At 44.1% G+C, this 16,233-nt stretch overlaps 1 protein-coding gene across 4 annotated transcripts in view; it reads right to left on the bottom strand.

Annotated features, from left to right (window-relative positions):
• Positions 1-16,233, bottom strand: part of LOC122441418 (AF4/FMR2 family member 3-like) — a 316,863-nt gene that overhangs the window by 270,668 nt on the left and 29,962 nt on the right. Inside the window, exon 2 of one of the 4 annotated variants that reach the window (XM_043467955.1) lies at positions 3,191-3,289. The exons of 1 other annotated variant lie outside the window; for it this stretch is intronic. The gene's annotated coding sequence lies outside the window, so the exon portion shown is untranslated. Of the gene's footprint in view, positions 1-192; positions 878-3,190; positions 3,290-3,384; positions 3,544-16,233 lie in introns of those variants that run through there. 2 more of the 4 variants (XM_043467956.1, XM_043467954.1) reach the window with 2 other exon arrangements.

Here is a 16,233-nt window from a genome sequence, read left to right as displayed (position 1 = left end):
ACCCCCGCGTACCGCTCCGCGCCGCGACCCCGGCCTCCCGGGGGCGCCCGGCGCGATCCGGCCAGCCGGGCCGAGGGGCGGGCGGCGGCGCGGAGGGTCGGAGATGCACAGCTCGTCCCGGGCTGCCGCATCTTCTGCCCCGGCCCCGCCCGGCCTCCCGCCCCCCCATCCCTCACCCCCGTATGCACACACTTCTTGGGGGGTCCGGTCTGCAGCTGATCCGGCCGGGCGCCCCCCGCCGCGGGCCGGGCGATGGGGCGGCTGCCGACCTGAGTGGGTGCTGGGAGATGCCCTGGCCGCTCCAGGCGCGGAGCGAGTTGGCGGTGCAGCCTGCAGTTGCGCCGTAAACAAACCGCTTAAAATATCCGGAGCCAGTAAGTTACGTTAAATCAAGGGGATCGGGGATGAAACCTCTTCTGAGGGGACCTGCAGTTTGAGGAAGGGACCGCCATCCCCAGTGGTCCAGCTGGCCCGACCCTGGAAACCCATCTCCTTTCTATTTCTTTCAGGGAAGGCGGACAGGCCTCTGGGGGTTGACTGCAAACTTCCAGCCCTATCTTCTGTCTGACAGAAGAATGAAAGAGTGTCACTGTGCCTCCTAAAAATCCAAGTTCTTATTATTATTACTACTTCCTGGATTTTAAAGATCACTTCCCCCTCCCTTGCTTTTGTGTAAGGGATGAGAAGCCGGCGTCTCCATCAGCGCCCTAGCCCTGTTTGTTTCTCTATAGCTGGCCAAAACCCAGAACCTCTCTTTTGTCTCCTGACTCTCCTGTCCTCTTGGCCACAGCGCTGGGAGCCTGGCCCAAGCTCCCAAAGACTTCCTGGAGAGACAGTACAGGGCAGGGTAAGACCCATCCCTTGCACCCAACCCCCCAAGGCCCTGCCACAGGGAGCCTTCTGGCACGCTCCCCTTTTGTTCATTCTAGACAAGAGGAACCACTCCCGGAGGCTGCCAGAAATCTAGACCCTTGGGTAGAAGTCAGTCACAGGATCCCTCCATCTGGAGGCAAGCCTAGGAATTATACCCTCCTCACCTCCCTGACCTCTGAATGAGGATTAACAAACTAAGTCTGGAGCACATGCAGGAGAAGAAAGGACCAAGGAGAATTCTTTCCTGTTTGGGGTTGGATTACAAAAACGCTCAGCCCCCTGCTGCCTTCCCCCAGCTCTGATGTAGTCCTTCCTTTATTAGCATCCATAACTAATGTGCAGAAGGTAAAACAGTAAAGGAAGGCAGAGTCTGACAGAAAGGAATTCCCCTCAACACAGTTTGAGGGAAAAGAATTGTTATTTTACAAGCTGATAACTCCCAGCCCCTAAAGACCTCCCTCATTAGTTGAAGGTAGTAACAAGGCTAGGAGGAACAAAGAGAATGTGAATATGGGGGAACACATAGGTGTGAAGCACTCTTCCCAGGACCCAGTCCAGGGTGTATTTGGAGAGACTGGGAGGGAGGGGGAATCTGTCTTCTCAACGTCTCCTTAGCATAGGCCTTGCTGCAAATGTTTGCTCTGGCAAAAGTGAGATGGCTGAAGCATCCAGACAGTGTTCCCAGGAACAAAGGCGGAGGGGCGGAGGGGCAGGAGGCATTGTGGAGGGTGGAGGAGAGCTCAAGAAAACAGCCCCACTCTGGAACAACTGCAAGTTCCACTCCCCAACAAGAGGAGCGTCCTGTCCCTGGGCTAAGGGCTGCCGGCTGCCTGCCGGGAAGCCGCTCCAGAAAGACCTCCCACCCTTCTCAGGGATCTGACTTCCCTTCCCTTCCCTTCCCACATGTCTGTTTATACAATGGAGGAAGGCTGAAGAACAAACAGAACCATGTTCACTGGGACTCCCATCCTGGGCCTAAGCTCAGGATACAGAATTGCCCACACCATGGAAGCTTATAGACTAGACGGTCCTGGAAGAGGGAAAGGAGAAAGCCCTAGGGGTATGGAGCTGGCAGAGTGGTTCCCTCATAAAAGACCTCTTCCCCCAAAGCCACAGAGGAATGGCAGATAGATTTCTATTTGAATTTAAACACGGAGTCTCTCGTGCTCAGACGTGGGTAAATTTGAGCCTAAAGCAATTTCACCGTGGGTAGTAGGCATTTTTTTCTTCAGGAATAGCTCATGTTTTCAGTCTGGGGCGTCTAACACAGGGGAAGTTACATGAACACTTTTATTTCCAGTTTTTGTGTATAGTCTCCAGTGGGACAATAAGGCCTTTTGAAAAAACTCAAATAATATTGTATCAATAGATGCCAGCTTTGCTAAGTTGTCATGGAAAGAAATTTATATCATTCACAGGTAAAATGTAGAACAGTTAATGAGAGCTTTTATAGTGTGGTCTTATTATTATTATTATTTATCAGATTTATTAAGCTGTTCTTACTATCCTCCAGCCAGTGGTATGTTTTGGTACACATACCAAAGCAAGCACTTATGTCAAAATGTTCAATCCTTAATAAAAAGCACCAAAAAGTGTGTGGGGGGCGGGGGAGAGGGGGGAGGGTGGTGCTTGGACACCCTGGGATTCAAATGCCAGAACTAAAAGGGAGGATTTTTTTTTTTTTTGTAAAGGAGTAAGAGATAACCTTTGTTAAAAGTAAAAATAAAACTGGTATTTCCTATGAAGCTGATATAGTTTCTGTGCATAGTAAAGGCAGTCAGGCTGGAGGGACTTCTCTCTCTCTGGAGATAAATGAGACACTACTACAGAAAGCTCAACAAAAGCGCCCAGCTTCAGAGAGCGGCCAGGGGAGGCAGCTACGTGAGAGGGGCTGCTGGCATCCTAGGTCAGGTTTGTTTGTTTAGGCCACATCTCCGAATGAAAAGGACTCAGAAATGAATGCTATTCAGTCTGGGGCAGGCATTCAAGGGGACTTAGCTAGGGCCTCACTCACATTCTGCCAACCTGGAACTGGAAACCTCCTAAACAGACCCAGAAGTAAACCTGTGGTATCCGACTAAGATCACCTTTTGGATACGAATTGAGAGAAGAGAGCCCTTACATGGCTTTATTAATTCAGGCCTTATTCTGAAGACCTGGCCTCAGCTCAGAGGTCTTTTGTGACCAGGTGGGAGTCTTCCTTTTCCGATCCCACCATTCCTCTGGAAGGATATGCCTGGCCAAAAGTCAGCGGTGCAGGTGGTCCTGCAGGAAGGTGGTGGGCGCCCTGCCCCGCCCCCGCCAGCACTGTGCTCACCACAGCCTCCCTCCTGTTCCGGCCAGACTGCGGATGGCACCGGCGCGCGGTGATCTGTCTGTGTCTCCTTCCTGAGGCTTCTTGGATGCCTGTGTTTGCCTGTAGGGATGGCAGGATCAGCCCTCTAGGCGTTCTGCTTGCAAATGACATGCTAATATGTCAAGCCTCCCCGGACAGCTCCAGTTTTAACCCACCTGGGAGTTCGAGAGTCCTCCGGGCTGTCCTCTCCTCTGCTGCCTTAGGGTGGCTCTGGCTTGGGACCTGAGGCGCCTTTCTTTCTCTATCTCTTTCATCGTTCACCGGGCCCTGAGCAGATGGTGTGGCTGTGCTGGCTGTCATCACCCTCCTATGTTTCCATGGAAACCTGGGGCATAGGGACCATCTCTGCCTTGGGCTCTCTGGCAGTATCCTCTGGCCCCTCCCCCTGGCCTGCCCACGTTCTGAAGAGTTGGAGAACCTTCTGCCGGGGTCATTTCCGAGATCATCTAAGGACGTACTCCCCAGGAATGGTTGAGGACTGACTAGAAAAGGGACGGGAGGAGAGGGAATGCCGGTACCCCAGTTGTGTGGCCGAGGCCAGTTTGCAATAGGGGCATATTCAGACTATCTGTCCCTTCAGCCAGGTTCCATAATGGCTGATTATTGCCCACATGTCAAAAGAGATGCGCCTAAGCTTGTCTCTACTCATCAGGCAGCAGATATGTAATGAGTCTAACAATGTTACTGATAGTTTACCTTTAACTGACATTCTGCCCCCTCCCTGAGCAGCCTTCTGGATTTTTTTTTTTTTTTTAACAAACCATGTTTTCCCTAAGGAATGTACCTTCCTCAAAGTTTCCAACATCCTCCTGCCTACATAATTCACTTATATAGCTACTAAGACATTAATTAGATTCAGAAGTCTGTGGAAACAGCAGAGCTGGGCAGGTCAGAGGCCAGGCAGGGCAGAGAAAAGAGTGGGGGAAATGACCCTTGGGAGAAGGGAGGGAAGCAGAGAGAAATTTTTCATGCCATTCAAGTACCAAACAAGGCAATTTCAAAATGTGGACAACTACTGTAACATTGTTTAGAGAATTAAAGTAGTGTCCAATTAAAGATTACTTTTATTTTAAAAAATTGATTTGCATAAGAATTCTATGGATATATGTCTTCAGTGTTGTTCAGTTGCAAAGTTGTATCCGACTCTTTGCAACTCCATGGACTGCAGAACTCCAGGCTTCCCTGCCCTTCACTCTCCTGGAGTTTGCTCAGACTCATGTCCATTGAGTCAGTGATGCCATCCAACCATCTGATCCTTTTTGTTGTTAGTTGCTCCTTATACATCTGCTACAAAAGACTATTGTGTCTGAAGCTCACCACAAATTTTTTTTAAAAAAAGAAACAAAGCATGTGTACTGAAAATGAAAATGCAGACAGAAAAAGCATAGGCAATTCAAAAAGTGGATCAGAAAAGTAATTCCTATCACATTTCATGTATTTCACACCATGCTGACCTACTTGGGGGATAATCCCTTTATTTGTGATACGAGAAGATCCCTTGGTACTGCTAACAAGGACCAACCGTCCTGACTTAAAATTTAATGTTCCCATTGGCTGTTTGTTGTGCTTCTTTGAGATGTGCACTGACCATCGTGTAAAGACTCAAGGACTCTAAACCTTTGAGAATGTGTGCATGCAACTCTTTGCAACCCTATGGACTGTAGCCCACCAGGCTTCTCTGTCCATGGGATTCCCCAAACAAGAACACTGGAGTGGGTTGTGATGCTCTCCTCCAGGGGATCTTTCTGACCCAGGGATTGAACCTGCATCTCTTGCATTTCCTGCATTGGTGGGTGGGTTCTTTACCACTAGCTCTACCTGGGAGTATGGCCAACATTTCTATGTTATGATATACTGGGTTCTATCAATTCTGTGTATTCCTCCTAAAACCACATGAGGTATGTTACCATTGTTTTTGTTTTACAGATGAGTAAAAAAGAACAGCTATGTGTCACAAACCAAAGAACGCAGATTGGATCTAGTGACCAAGGCTGGGTTGGACATTTTTGTCTCTAACAGCCCTAAAATGTTGGAGTTCTATCTTCAGCTGTCCTCCTGAGCACTGCCAGACAGAAATCTCTGGAGGACAGCAGGGGAGCCATAAATCTTCTCCTGTGTAAATGGAGGCCCTCCTCCTTGGCTTAAACAAATCTCAAGGTGTTGGCCTGTTCCCAACAGGAGCACCTGCTGTTTGGTTAGGTGTTGACAGACAGCAAGAGTAGCATCCAGGAGGAGGAGATGCAGCTCAGGTCTAGGGGGAAACGTGGTAAGGAAGTCATGACATGACTTCATGTCAGACTCCTTTCTCTGGGGCACCAGAGAGCATTCACGTGTAGAGCTAATGATCCCCACAGAGCCTCAGAGGACACTGAGGTCACAGGTGGGCCAGTTCTGGCTCATGTCCTAAAGACAGAGAAATTTCAAATATACGTCTTGATAGTTAAACATTGATGGGCCAAGGACAGCAGTATAAGATCCTCACAAAGTCTATCAGGTAGCAGCATCTCCAAACCTCAAAGTTCATAGCAGAAGTGCTCTCGTCTAGAACTAGAAGACACAGAGAGAGCAGGGCACCTCATTGGGAGCTTGGAGCAAACATGTGATGGCGGTCGCTTGCCTACCCAGTATCTATCTGTCCTCTTTGTCACTAAGGAAACCAAAGTTTGGGGAAGTGATGACCCAGGTGAAATAATTATATTTTCTAGGTGCTCTCACGGCAAGAACTGGGCATGGAACACAGCTCAAGCCAATGAGACAGAAGCCTAAGTCGGCTGGAATTTCTTGGCAAGTTTCACTTTCCTGGAGTAGGCAGACTTTTATCCTCTAGGTCAGTTCTTTATTCTTTCTTCCAGAATGCAACTGCAGGCCTGAGATAGAACTGCTACCTTGGACCCCGCAGGCAAAACCCACAAGCTAAAGTCGGCAGATCTGAAGTTAGAAGGAGGCCATGCCCTTGTTGGTGTCTTCACATAACTGTGCCGTCTTTGAACCACCACCTAGCTCAAGACTTTTGGGGACAAAACAAGACTCTGTTTGGCTGAGCCACCATAATCATTTTTGACTGTTACAGTAAGGTCTATGAGGTGTCCCAGACGATGTGCCCCATGGGCTTCCCAGGTAGCTCAGTGGTAGAGAATCCACCTGCCAATACAGGAGACACAGGAGACTGGGGTTTGATCCCTGGGTCAGGACGATCCCCTGGAGAAGGAAATGGCAACCCACTCCAGTATTCTCGCCAAGAAAGTCCCATGGACAGAGGGGCCTGGTGGGTTACAGTCCATGGGGTCGCAAAGAGTCCGACATGGCTGAGCGCACACACACACACACACACACACACACGCACTTGCCCCAAGAGTCCGACATGGCTGAGCGCACACACACACACACACACACACACACACACACACACACACACGCACTTGCCCCAAAGGCAAAGCCTATATTTTCTCTCTTAAATACAATCTTGCCTTCTAGGTTCACTCCAGTTGTAAGATCAGTTAACAAGAAACCCATGCAGCCTCAATTGTCTGAAGACTGATTAATCCAGCTCCAGCATTTTTTTAATATTCCATATTAATAATTGTTTCTTTATTTCCATGTTATTTATTAACCTGGTTAAGTGACTGTTACATCCCTCACAGGGATACTGGAAGATCCCATTTCTGGAAAATAGTGTAGGAACAATAAGAGTCAGCCCTTCTTGTGTCCTTGCCACATATGCAAAAAATATGCATGTTTTAGGCTCTGCCATTGTTTCTACCAATAAACTAATTACCACTGTATGAAGCTGATTTACTTCAGAAGGAGTTCAGAAAAACAACTAATTAAGAACAGGATTTTGAAATATAAACTATTACAAGGTTAGAACTCTATAATGAAATTGTAGAAGCTTGAAAGTCGGGAGGAACCATGGAGGCACTCTCTCGCTAACCTCCAACCCCAGGCAGGAATTCCCTCTCTGTCAGCCCTGGTGTGTTCAGCCCACTCGTGGAGATTTCTAATGATGAGTGGTGCACTCTCTCAAAAGGCTTCCTATTCCATTTTTAATGGCGCTTAGCTCTGCCTGAACAACATTCCTCTTTATATTTATGAATCCCAAATTGATCTCCCTGCAACTTCCTAGCATCTCACTGGCTTACAGTAAGCACAGTTACACTCAGCTCCACTGAACCTCTCTTGGTCCTCAATACCTGGAATTACTTGCAAGCTCAAGTAGTTTTCCTTGGCACCTTTGGCAGAGGGATCTCCTTGTTGGGTTGGGAATCCCTTACAATGAAGCGGAGCCCGTCTCTTAGAAGGAGGAAGTAGACAGGGGGTGAAAGAAACTCCATCTTCTTCCACCTGGTCCTTGGTCTCTTGGAAGAAGGGAGCTTCAAAAGGCAGGAGCCATGAGCAAGAAAATGGCCACTACAAGAGAGGGAGGCAGGAACCTTCCCAAAAGAAAGCTACATCCGCCGGGTTTTTAAGGAGGAAGCTGGACAATGAGAAGTAGAAAATGGGGGCCCAAAACCCTGGGAGAGGGTGAGAGTGAGGCCAGGAAGGAGGCCTGAAGAAAGCACCAAGGCCTCAGGGCCAGACCCACCCTGCCTTCAAGACAGCAGCTCTTTCAAGAGCTAGTTCCCAGTGTTTTTCCAAAGTTCCAACTCTCCTGTGACGCATATTATAATTCCATATACTTGGCACAGATAGTTACATTTTTATGAATTTAACATTACTTTCTGTCACTCTCTAGACAACAATATGAAGTTTATTACAGCATAGAGGGAAATTCATCCTTTTGGGCCCAAGTGAGTGGCAGCCCAGATCCCCACACTGTCATCTCTGTCATCCTTCTCTGAAGGATGCGACCTCAAGTCAAGGGTGGGGTTACTTAACCAAGCCCAGGTCTCGGGCTCAGGACCCAAGACAATACTCTCAATGAGCACATAAATCATTTCATATATATATATTAATGAACAAACATTATTGAGCATCTAGCACATGCCAAGCAGTGCACTAAGAAGTAAGGAGAGAGACTTCCCTGGTGGTCTAATGGCTAAAACTCCGCACTCCCAATACAGGGGGTCCAGGTTCGATCCCTGGTCAGGGAACTAGATCCCACATGCTGCAACTAAAAATCCTGCATTGCCACAACTAAGACCCACTGCAACCAAATAAATAAATGTCCTTCTGCTCAGTCATGTCTGACTCTTTGCGGTCCCATGGACTGTAGCCCGCCAGGCTCCTCTGTCCATGGGATTTTTTTTCAGGGAAGTGTATTTGAGTGGGTTGCCATTTCCTTCTCCAGGGGATCTTCCCAACCCAGGGATCGAACCCATGTCTCTTGCATCTCCTGCATTGACAGGTGGATTCTTTACCACTAGTGCCACCTGGGAAGGCCAAATAGATAAACAAGTAGCTTAAAACAAAAAAAAAGGAGCGATTATATTATAATGTGATTAGTGGTATGTCTAGGGAAATGCAAGCACTTAGGGAGATCTTCTAGAAAAAATGACTGACTCATATTCTAAGTCAAGAACTGACTCATCCAGAATAAGGTGTGTGGCAGAGGATGGAAGAGGTCTGTATGCCATGCTGAATCACCTGCTATGACAGAGGTATGTCTTCAAAGCTATAGGAGCAGGAGCAAGGGGGTGATGAGTGCTGTCTGAGGCTCTCGTAATGCAGAAGCTAACATGTGGGTTGGGCCTAAAGGAATGAGAGCCAGAGTGCAGATGGAAGTGATGGAAAAGCATTCCAGGCAGAAGGAAAAGCACAGGGTGGAGCACAAAGGCAAGATGCAGGTCACATCCTGGTGACAGAGGAGGTTCTGTGTCATCAAAGTGTTGCTTTGGGGAGGAGGGCTGGAGCTGTCAGTGGGTCGTGTTCAGGGTGGAAGCAAAAGCAGAAGAAAAAGGCGCCAAGGCCAGGGCAAGAGATTAGGGCCAGGTGGTGAAGCGCCGCGTTCGGCTGTTGTGAAAACACTGTAAGTGGGCAGGAAATGAACATCAGAGATTCAGTAAAGCAGCACTCACACACCCAGCTGCTAAACCCAGGGGGATAACTGAGAATCGAAAAGAGGAAATGGTTTCTGAGAAACCAGAGAAAGTATTGCACGGAGCACTCAGCCCAGAGGCTTTTTTTTTTTTTTTTTGCTATAAAATCGAGCAAGCCCTTCCTGCAGCACAGGGCTGACCGCACCGTCTGCAGGGCCCAGAGCAAGCTGAAGATGTGGAGCCTCTCGTTCATAAATGATGAAGAATTTCAAGATGATGAGAGGAGAGTATTAACCCAAGGGCAGGACCCTTCTAGGTGTGGGGCCTTGTGTCACTGCCGAGGTCACAGCCCACAAAGCCAGGGTTGCTGAGGTATTGGTGCTGAAGGGCACCTTGTCGCTGATAGGGTGAGTGTTGGGAAGCCTGCTTCACAAGGCTGGTTGAGAGGCACCTGGGGAGCAGAGCCTGCGTTCACACGGTCTGTACCACAGCACTGAAAACATTCAGTGGAAGATAATCCAAGCCATGCACAGCAATGTGATGGGGAAATCTTAAATTAAAAGTAGTCTTAGGACATCCCTAGTGGTCCAGGGGTTAAGATTCTCAGTTACCACTGCAGAGGGCATGGGTTTAATCCCTGGTCGGATCCTGCATGCTGCCCAGCGCAGCCAAAAAAAGTACTTTCCGTTTATAAGAGTGAGTCCTCACAAAGGTTTCTGTTTGCTAGGCAAGTGATGATAGAGCTGCTAGGGAAACTGAGGGAAGGAGGAAATTGTTCTCCAAAAGAAAATAGTAATAACAGGAGTACAGGAAGAAATGAAGAGCTTGGCTAGAGGCAGAAGGAATGGGAAGGGGCCACAGCTTAAGGGAGTAGAATTTGGGGCAAAGACAGAAAATCTAAATGGGATTTCAGAATTTTTTATGATATGATATACCCGACCAGTTTTAAATAAAAAACTGCAATGCTCTTCCACGCTTAGGAAGAAAGAGGTGTGTGTGTGTGTGTGTGTGTGTGTGTGTGTGTGTTGGGGGAGATGATTTTCAAGCCCAGTTGCAGATTAGAATCACCAGGGAGAGTTTGAAGAGCCTCTGAATCAAGGGAAGCCGTCACACAAGTGGCCAAGATTAGGTATGTCTTCCGGCCCTGGTTCAGGCCATTTTCTCTGGTCACCCTGTCATTTCCATTGACCTGTTTGTCTCTCTTTGGGCCAGTACCACATTTTTAATAACTATAGCTTTATAATAAACTTCGATGGCTCCTAGAGGCAGCGACCCTCACTTCTTTGTTTTTCATCATTGCTTTAGAATCAACAAATTACACACACGCTCACACAAAAATCCTCTTATCATTTTTACGGAAAATGCTTTGAATATGTAGATCTGTTTGGAGAACTAATACATCAGTAATACTGTCGTCTGATACCTGAACATGCTATGTTACTCTGATTATTTAGATTTCTACTTAGGTCAGTTAATGTTTCATATTCATGTCCATAGAGATCTTGCATATTATGTGTTAGATTTTGCCTTTGATTAAACTACCCTATTTATTCTAATAATTTGTCTGTAGCTTTATTTCCCATGTACACGATAATTCAGCAACATCATCATGTGATTTAGGGATGGCTTTTTCCCAACCACTGCAATGCTTACACCTTTATTTCTTTTCTTAACTTACCAGCTAGAACTTTAACTACAATGTTGAGTAGAAACAGTAATGGTGGGCATCCTTGTCTTATTCCTGATTTCAAACTAGGGTTTTTTAGTAGATCCTTCATCAGATTAGGGAATTTTCCATTTATTCCTACTTTGTTAACCTTATAGCTATTAATTTTTGTTTGTTGAAATCATGAGTTGTAGCTAAAATTTATAAAATGTTTTCTGTGGGCTGTTGATTGTATTATCTAACTTTTTTTTTCTATTGATGGTTAATGTAGTGAATTACACTGATTAATTTTCAAAAGTCAAACCAGCCTTGTATTCGTGGAGTAAATAAAAGTCAGTGGTAATACTTGCTATAGATTCAATGTGCTGTTTTTGTGGGGGAGGGGAATTTCTGCACCAATGGTCATGAATAAGTGAGTAAAATTTTCCTGTTTTGAAGTGAGCTCATTAGCTTTTGCTAAGAAAGCCCTTGGAAACGAACTGGGGACATGTACCTCTTTTTCTTTTTATTCTCTGGGAAAGATGGTGTAATCTTGGAATGATTTCCTCTTTAAGAATTTAGTGGCATTCACCAGTAAAGTCATCTGAGCTTAGACATTTCTCTGAAGGAAAAAATTTTAATTATGGATTTGACTTTTTTTTGTGTGTGTGTTTGACTTTCAACAGTTTTAAGTCTACTTTCTGTCAATTTTGGTAAGTTGCTTGTTTCTACAAAGATATCATGGAAATCATGAAAAATTTCAAATTGAGTGGGCTAGTCATGATGTTTACTTATTTGATGTCTTTTTAGTAGCTGTAGGGTCTGTAGTTATTCTCCTCTTCATTCCTTACATTGCATATTTATGGTTTCTCTCTCTCTCTCTTTTTAAGTCAATATCACCAGCACTCAATTTTATTATTTTCACAGAACAGCCTTTTGTTTTGACTCCTCTCTTTTCTACCTCATTCATTTCTGTTCTCATCTTCATCATTTCCTTCATTCTAATTTACTTCATTTTGATTTGCTGTTTTCTTCTTGAGTTGGGTGCTTGGCTCTGATAGTTGATCTTCCTTCTCTTCTAATTTGTGTATTTAGTGCTACATGTTTTCATGTAAGCACAACTTTAGTTGCATTCTATAAGCTTTAATGTATAGAACTGTCATTATCATTTAACTCAAAGTATTTTCTAATTTCCATTGTGATTCCTTCTTTAACAAGCTAGTCACTTAGAAGCATATTTCTTTGCTTCCAAACATGTGCAATTATCTAGTTAACCTTTAGCAGTTGACTAGTTCAACTGCACTATGATTGCAGAAGGTACTCTAGAATTTTGATCTTATGAAAAATTTTGAGACGTACTCTCTGGTCTTACATATGATCAATTTTGTAAATACTTTCTGTATGCTAGAAAAATATGTGTATTCTGCTACTGTTGGTATAGTATTCTCTCTCTAATACATATGGGCTTTCCTGGTGACTCAGTGGCAAAGGATAATGAAGCTGTTTGCCAGTGAAGGAGATGCGGATTTGATCCCTGGGCTGGGAAGATCCCCTGGAGAAGGAAATGGCAATCCACTCCATTTAATATCCAAGTATTCTTTTCTGGGAAATCCCATGGACAAAGGAGCCTGGTGGGGCTACAGTCCATGGGGTCACAAAGAGTCAGACATGACTTAGCAACTAAACACCACAATATATACATATGTGCATATATATATAATATCATGTTTCTAATATTATTGTTCAAAGCTCTTTATCCTTATTGATATTTTTTCTGCAATCATATCTAAGAGACATGTTAATATTTCCCACTATAATTAAGAATTTACTTGTTTCTTCTTATAATTTAAGTTCTGCTTTATATATTTTGAAGCTATGTTTATTAAATGCATAAATATTTAGGACAGTTATATCATCCTGGTGAATTGATCTTATTAAAAGGATGATGTGTCCCTCTTAATCTCTAATGATGATTTTTGCCTGAGAAGACATAGATAGGAAAATACTGCTGAGATTAGTATCAAAGAGCATATCACCAATGTTTTCTTCTAGGACTTCTATGGTTTCAGGTCTTACATTCAAGTTTTTAATCCATTTTCAGTTGATTTTTGTGTATGGTGTAGGGTAATGGTCTAGAGTCTTCTTTTCGAATGTGGCTTTACAGTTTTCCCAAGCATCATTTAGTGAAGGGTCTATCTCCATTGTATATTCTTTGCTTCTTTGTCATAAATTATCCATATATGTGGGGATTTATTTCTAGGCTTTCATTTCTATTCTATTTTCCTGCTAATACTGTGTTGTTTTGATTATCAAGGCTTTGTAATTATAGCTTGGAATCAGGGAATGTGACTATCTCTAGTTTTATTTTTTTCTCAGGATTGTTTTGGCTGTTCAGGGTCTTCTGTGGTTCCCTATAAATTTTAGATTTTTTTTTAATATTTCTGTGAAAAAATGTCCTTGGATTTTGATAGAGATTACACTGAGTCTGTACAGTAGTTTAGGTATATGGACAAGAATATGGACAAGGAAAAAAAAAATGCAAAAAAGCAAAATGGCTGTCTGAGGAGGCCTTACAAATAGCTGTGAAAAGAAGGGAAGTGAAAAGCAAAGGGGAAGAGGAAAGATATACCCATTTGAATGCAGAGTTCCAAAGAATAGCAAGGAGAGATAAGAAAGCCTTCCTCAGCGATCAATGCCAAGAAATAGAGGAAAACATTAGAATGGGAAAGACTAGAGATCTCCTCAAGAAAATTAGAGATACCAAGGGAACATTTCATGCAAAGATGGGCTCAATAAAGGACAGAAATTGTAGGGACCTAACAGAAGCAGAAGATATTAAGAAGAGGTGGCAAGAATACACAGAAGAACTGTACAAATAAGACCTTCATGACCCAGATAATCACGATGGTGCGATCACTCACCTAGAGCCAGACATCTTGGAATGTGAAGTCGAGTGGGCCTTAGAAAGCATCACTAGGAACAAAGCTAGTGGAGGTGATGGAATTCCAGTTGAGCTATTTCAAATCCTAAAAGATGATGCTGTGAAAGTGCTGCACTCAATATGCCAGCAAATCTGGAAAGCTCAGCAGTGGCCACAGGACTGGACAAGGTCAGTTTTCAGTCCAATCCCAAAGATAGGAAATGCCAAAGAATGTTCAAACTACCGCACAATTGCACTTATCTCACACGCTAGTAAAGTAATGCTTAAAATTCTCCAACCATGAACTTCCAGATGTTCAAGCTGGTTTTAGAAAAGGCAGAGGAACCAGATATCAAATTGCCAACATCTGCTGGATCATTGAAAAAGCAAGAGAGTTCCAGAAAAACATCTATTTCTGCTTTATTGACTATGCCAAAGCCTTCGACTATGTGGATCACAATAAACTGTGGAAAATTCTTCAAGAAATGGGCATACCAGACCACCTGACCTGCCTCTTGAGAAACCTGTATGCAGGTCAGGAAGCAACAATTAGAAATGGACATGAACAACAGACTGGTTCCAAATAGGAAAAGGAGTACATCAAGGCTGCATATTGTCACCCTGCTTATTTAACTTATATGCAGAGTACATCATGAGAAACACTGGGTGGAAGAAGCACAAGCTGGAATCAAGATTGCCGGGAGAAATATCAATAACCTCAGATATGCAGATGACACCACTCTTATGGCAGAAAGTGAAGAGGAACTAAAGAGCTTCTTGATGAAAGTGAAAGAGGAGAGTGAAAAAGTTGGCTTAAAGCTCAACATTCAGAAAACTAAGATCATGGCATCTGGTCCCATCACTTCATGGGAAATAGATGGGGAGACAGTGGACACAGTGGCTGACTTTATTTTGGGGGGCTCCAAAATCACTGCAGATGGTGATTGCAGCAATCAAATTAAAAGACACTTGCTCCTTGGAAGGAAAGTTATGACCAACCTAGATAGCATATTAAAAAGCAGAGACATTACTTTGCCAACAAAGGCCCATTTAGTCAAGGCTATGGTTTTTCCAGTAGTCATGTATGGATGTGAGAGTTGGACTATAAAGAAGGTTGAGTGCCGAAGAATTGATCCTTTTGAACTATGGTGTTGGAGAAGACCCTTGAGAGTCCCTTGGACTGCAAGGAGATCCAGCCAGTCCATCCTAAAGGAGATCAGTCCTGGGTGTTCATTGGAAGGACTGATGCTGAAGCTGAAACTCCAATACTTTGGCCACCTGACGCAAAGAGCTGACTCATTTGAAAAGACCCTGATGCTGGGAAAGATTGAGGGCAGAGGAGAAGGGGACAACAGAGGATGAGACGGATGGCATCACTGACTTGATGGACATGGGTTTGAGTGGACTTGGGAGCTGGTGATGGACAGGGAGGCCTGGCGTGCTGCGGTTCATGGGGTCGCAAAGAGTCGGAAACGACTGAGTGACTGAACTGAACTGAACTAGCCTTTTTCTCGATAGCTTCTAGTTATTGATTTTGACTCATTCTCTCTTTCCTTTTCTTCTGAGATTCCATTTCATGCATGTTAGAATTTCTGTCTTCTCTTCTATTGCCTTTCAAAATTTTAATTTTTTGTCTTTTAGATCTCCTTTCTGAATATTTTCTTCTAATGTATTTTCCAGTTAACTAATTCTTTCTTCAGCTGTGTATAATCTGCCTTTTAAGACATTTACTGAGTTCTTGATTGAAATACATTTTTTCATTCTAGAGTTTCCATTTGATTCATTTTCATAGTTTCTCATCTTCTGTTAAAATTCTCCATCTTACCTGCTTTCAATTTAGACATCATAGTTATCTTAAAGTTTGTATCGAATGATGTCTTTATCTGGAGCCCCTATACTTCTACCATCTATTTTTTTCTGCTGACAAGTCATTCATATTTTCATACCTCCTTCTATAATTTTTTTTTCATATGCTGGACATTGTTGCAAAATAATTTTCAGAAGTAATTTGAGGCCTACAGTGATATTATTTTTCTCCAGAGAAGTACATCCCTTTCTGCCAGGTTTTTAGGCTCATTAGCAATTTAGGATTACCTTTATATAATTTCACATACTGGGGAATTTTAAATGATAGAAAAGTACCTTTAGGGGCATATAGTTTTCATTTGGGGGGTATACACTCCCCAAGATTCCAATCCTAATAATGGGTGTTCATTATGCTTATTTTTTTCTTTATGGACTTTTGTCATCACCTGAGCCCTAGAGAGCTGCCAACAGCTTGTGTTATCCTCTTATCACTGCCTTCAAAGTTGACCCTCAGACAAAAAGTAGTCCTAGACACCAAACATGCGTCCCTTAATCTCTGTTTTCTTCTGGAGCATGGCTCTGCAATCCTTCACTTAACTTTTAGATCTCTAATGCCTTTACATTCTAATTATTCAAAAAGTTCTTCCTTCAGACACAC

Source organism: Cervus canadensis, chromosome 5 (assembly GCF_019320065.1).
Source record: "Cervus canadensis isolate Bull #8, Minnesota chromosome 5, ASM1932006v1, whole genome shotgun sequence".
Lineage (NCBI taxonomy): Eukaryota > Metazoa > Chordata > Mammalia > Artiodactyla > Cervidae > Cervus > Cervus canadensis.
This window is presented reverse-complemented; position numbering and strand designations above follow the sequence as displayed.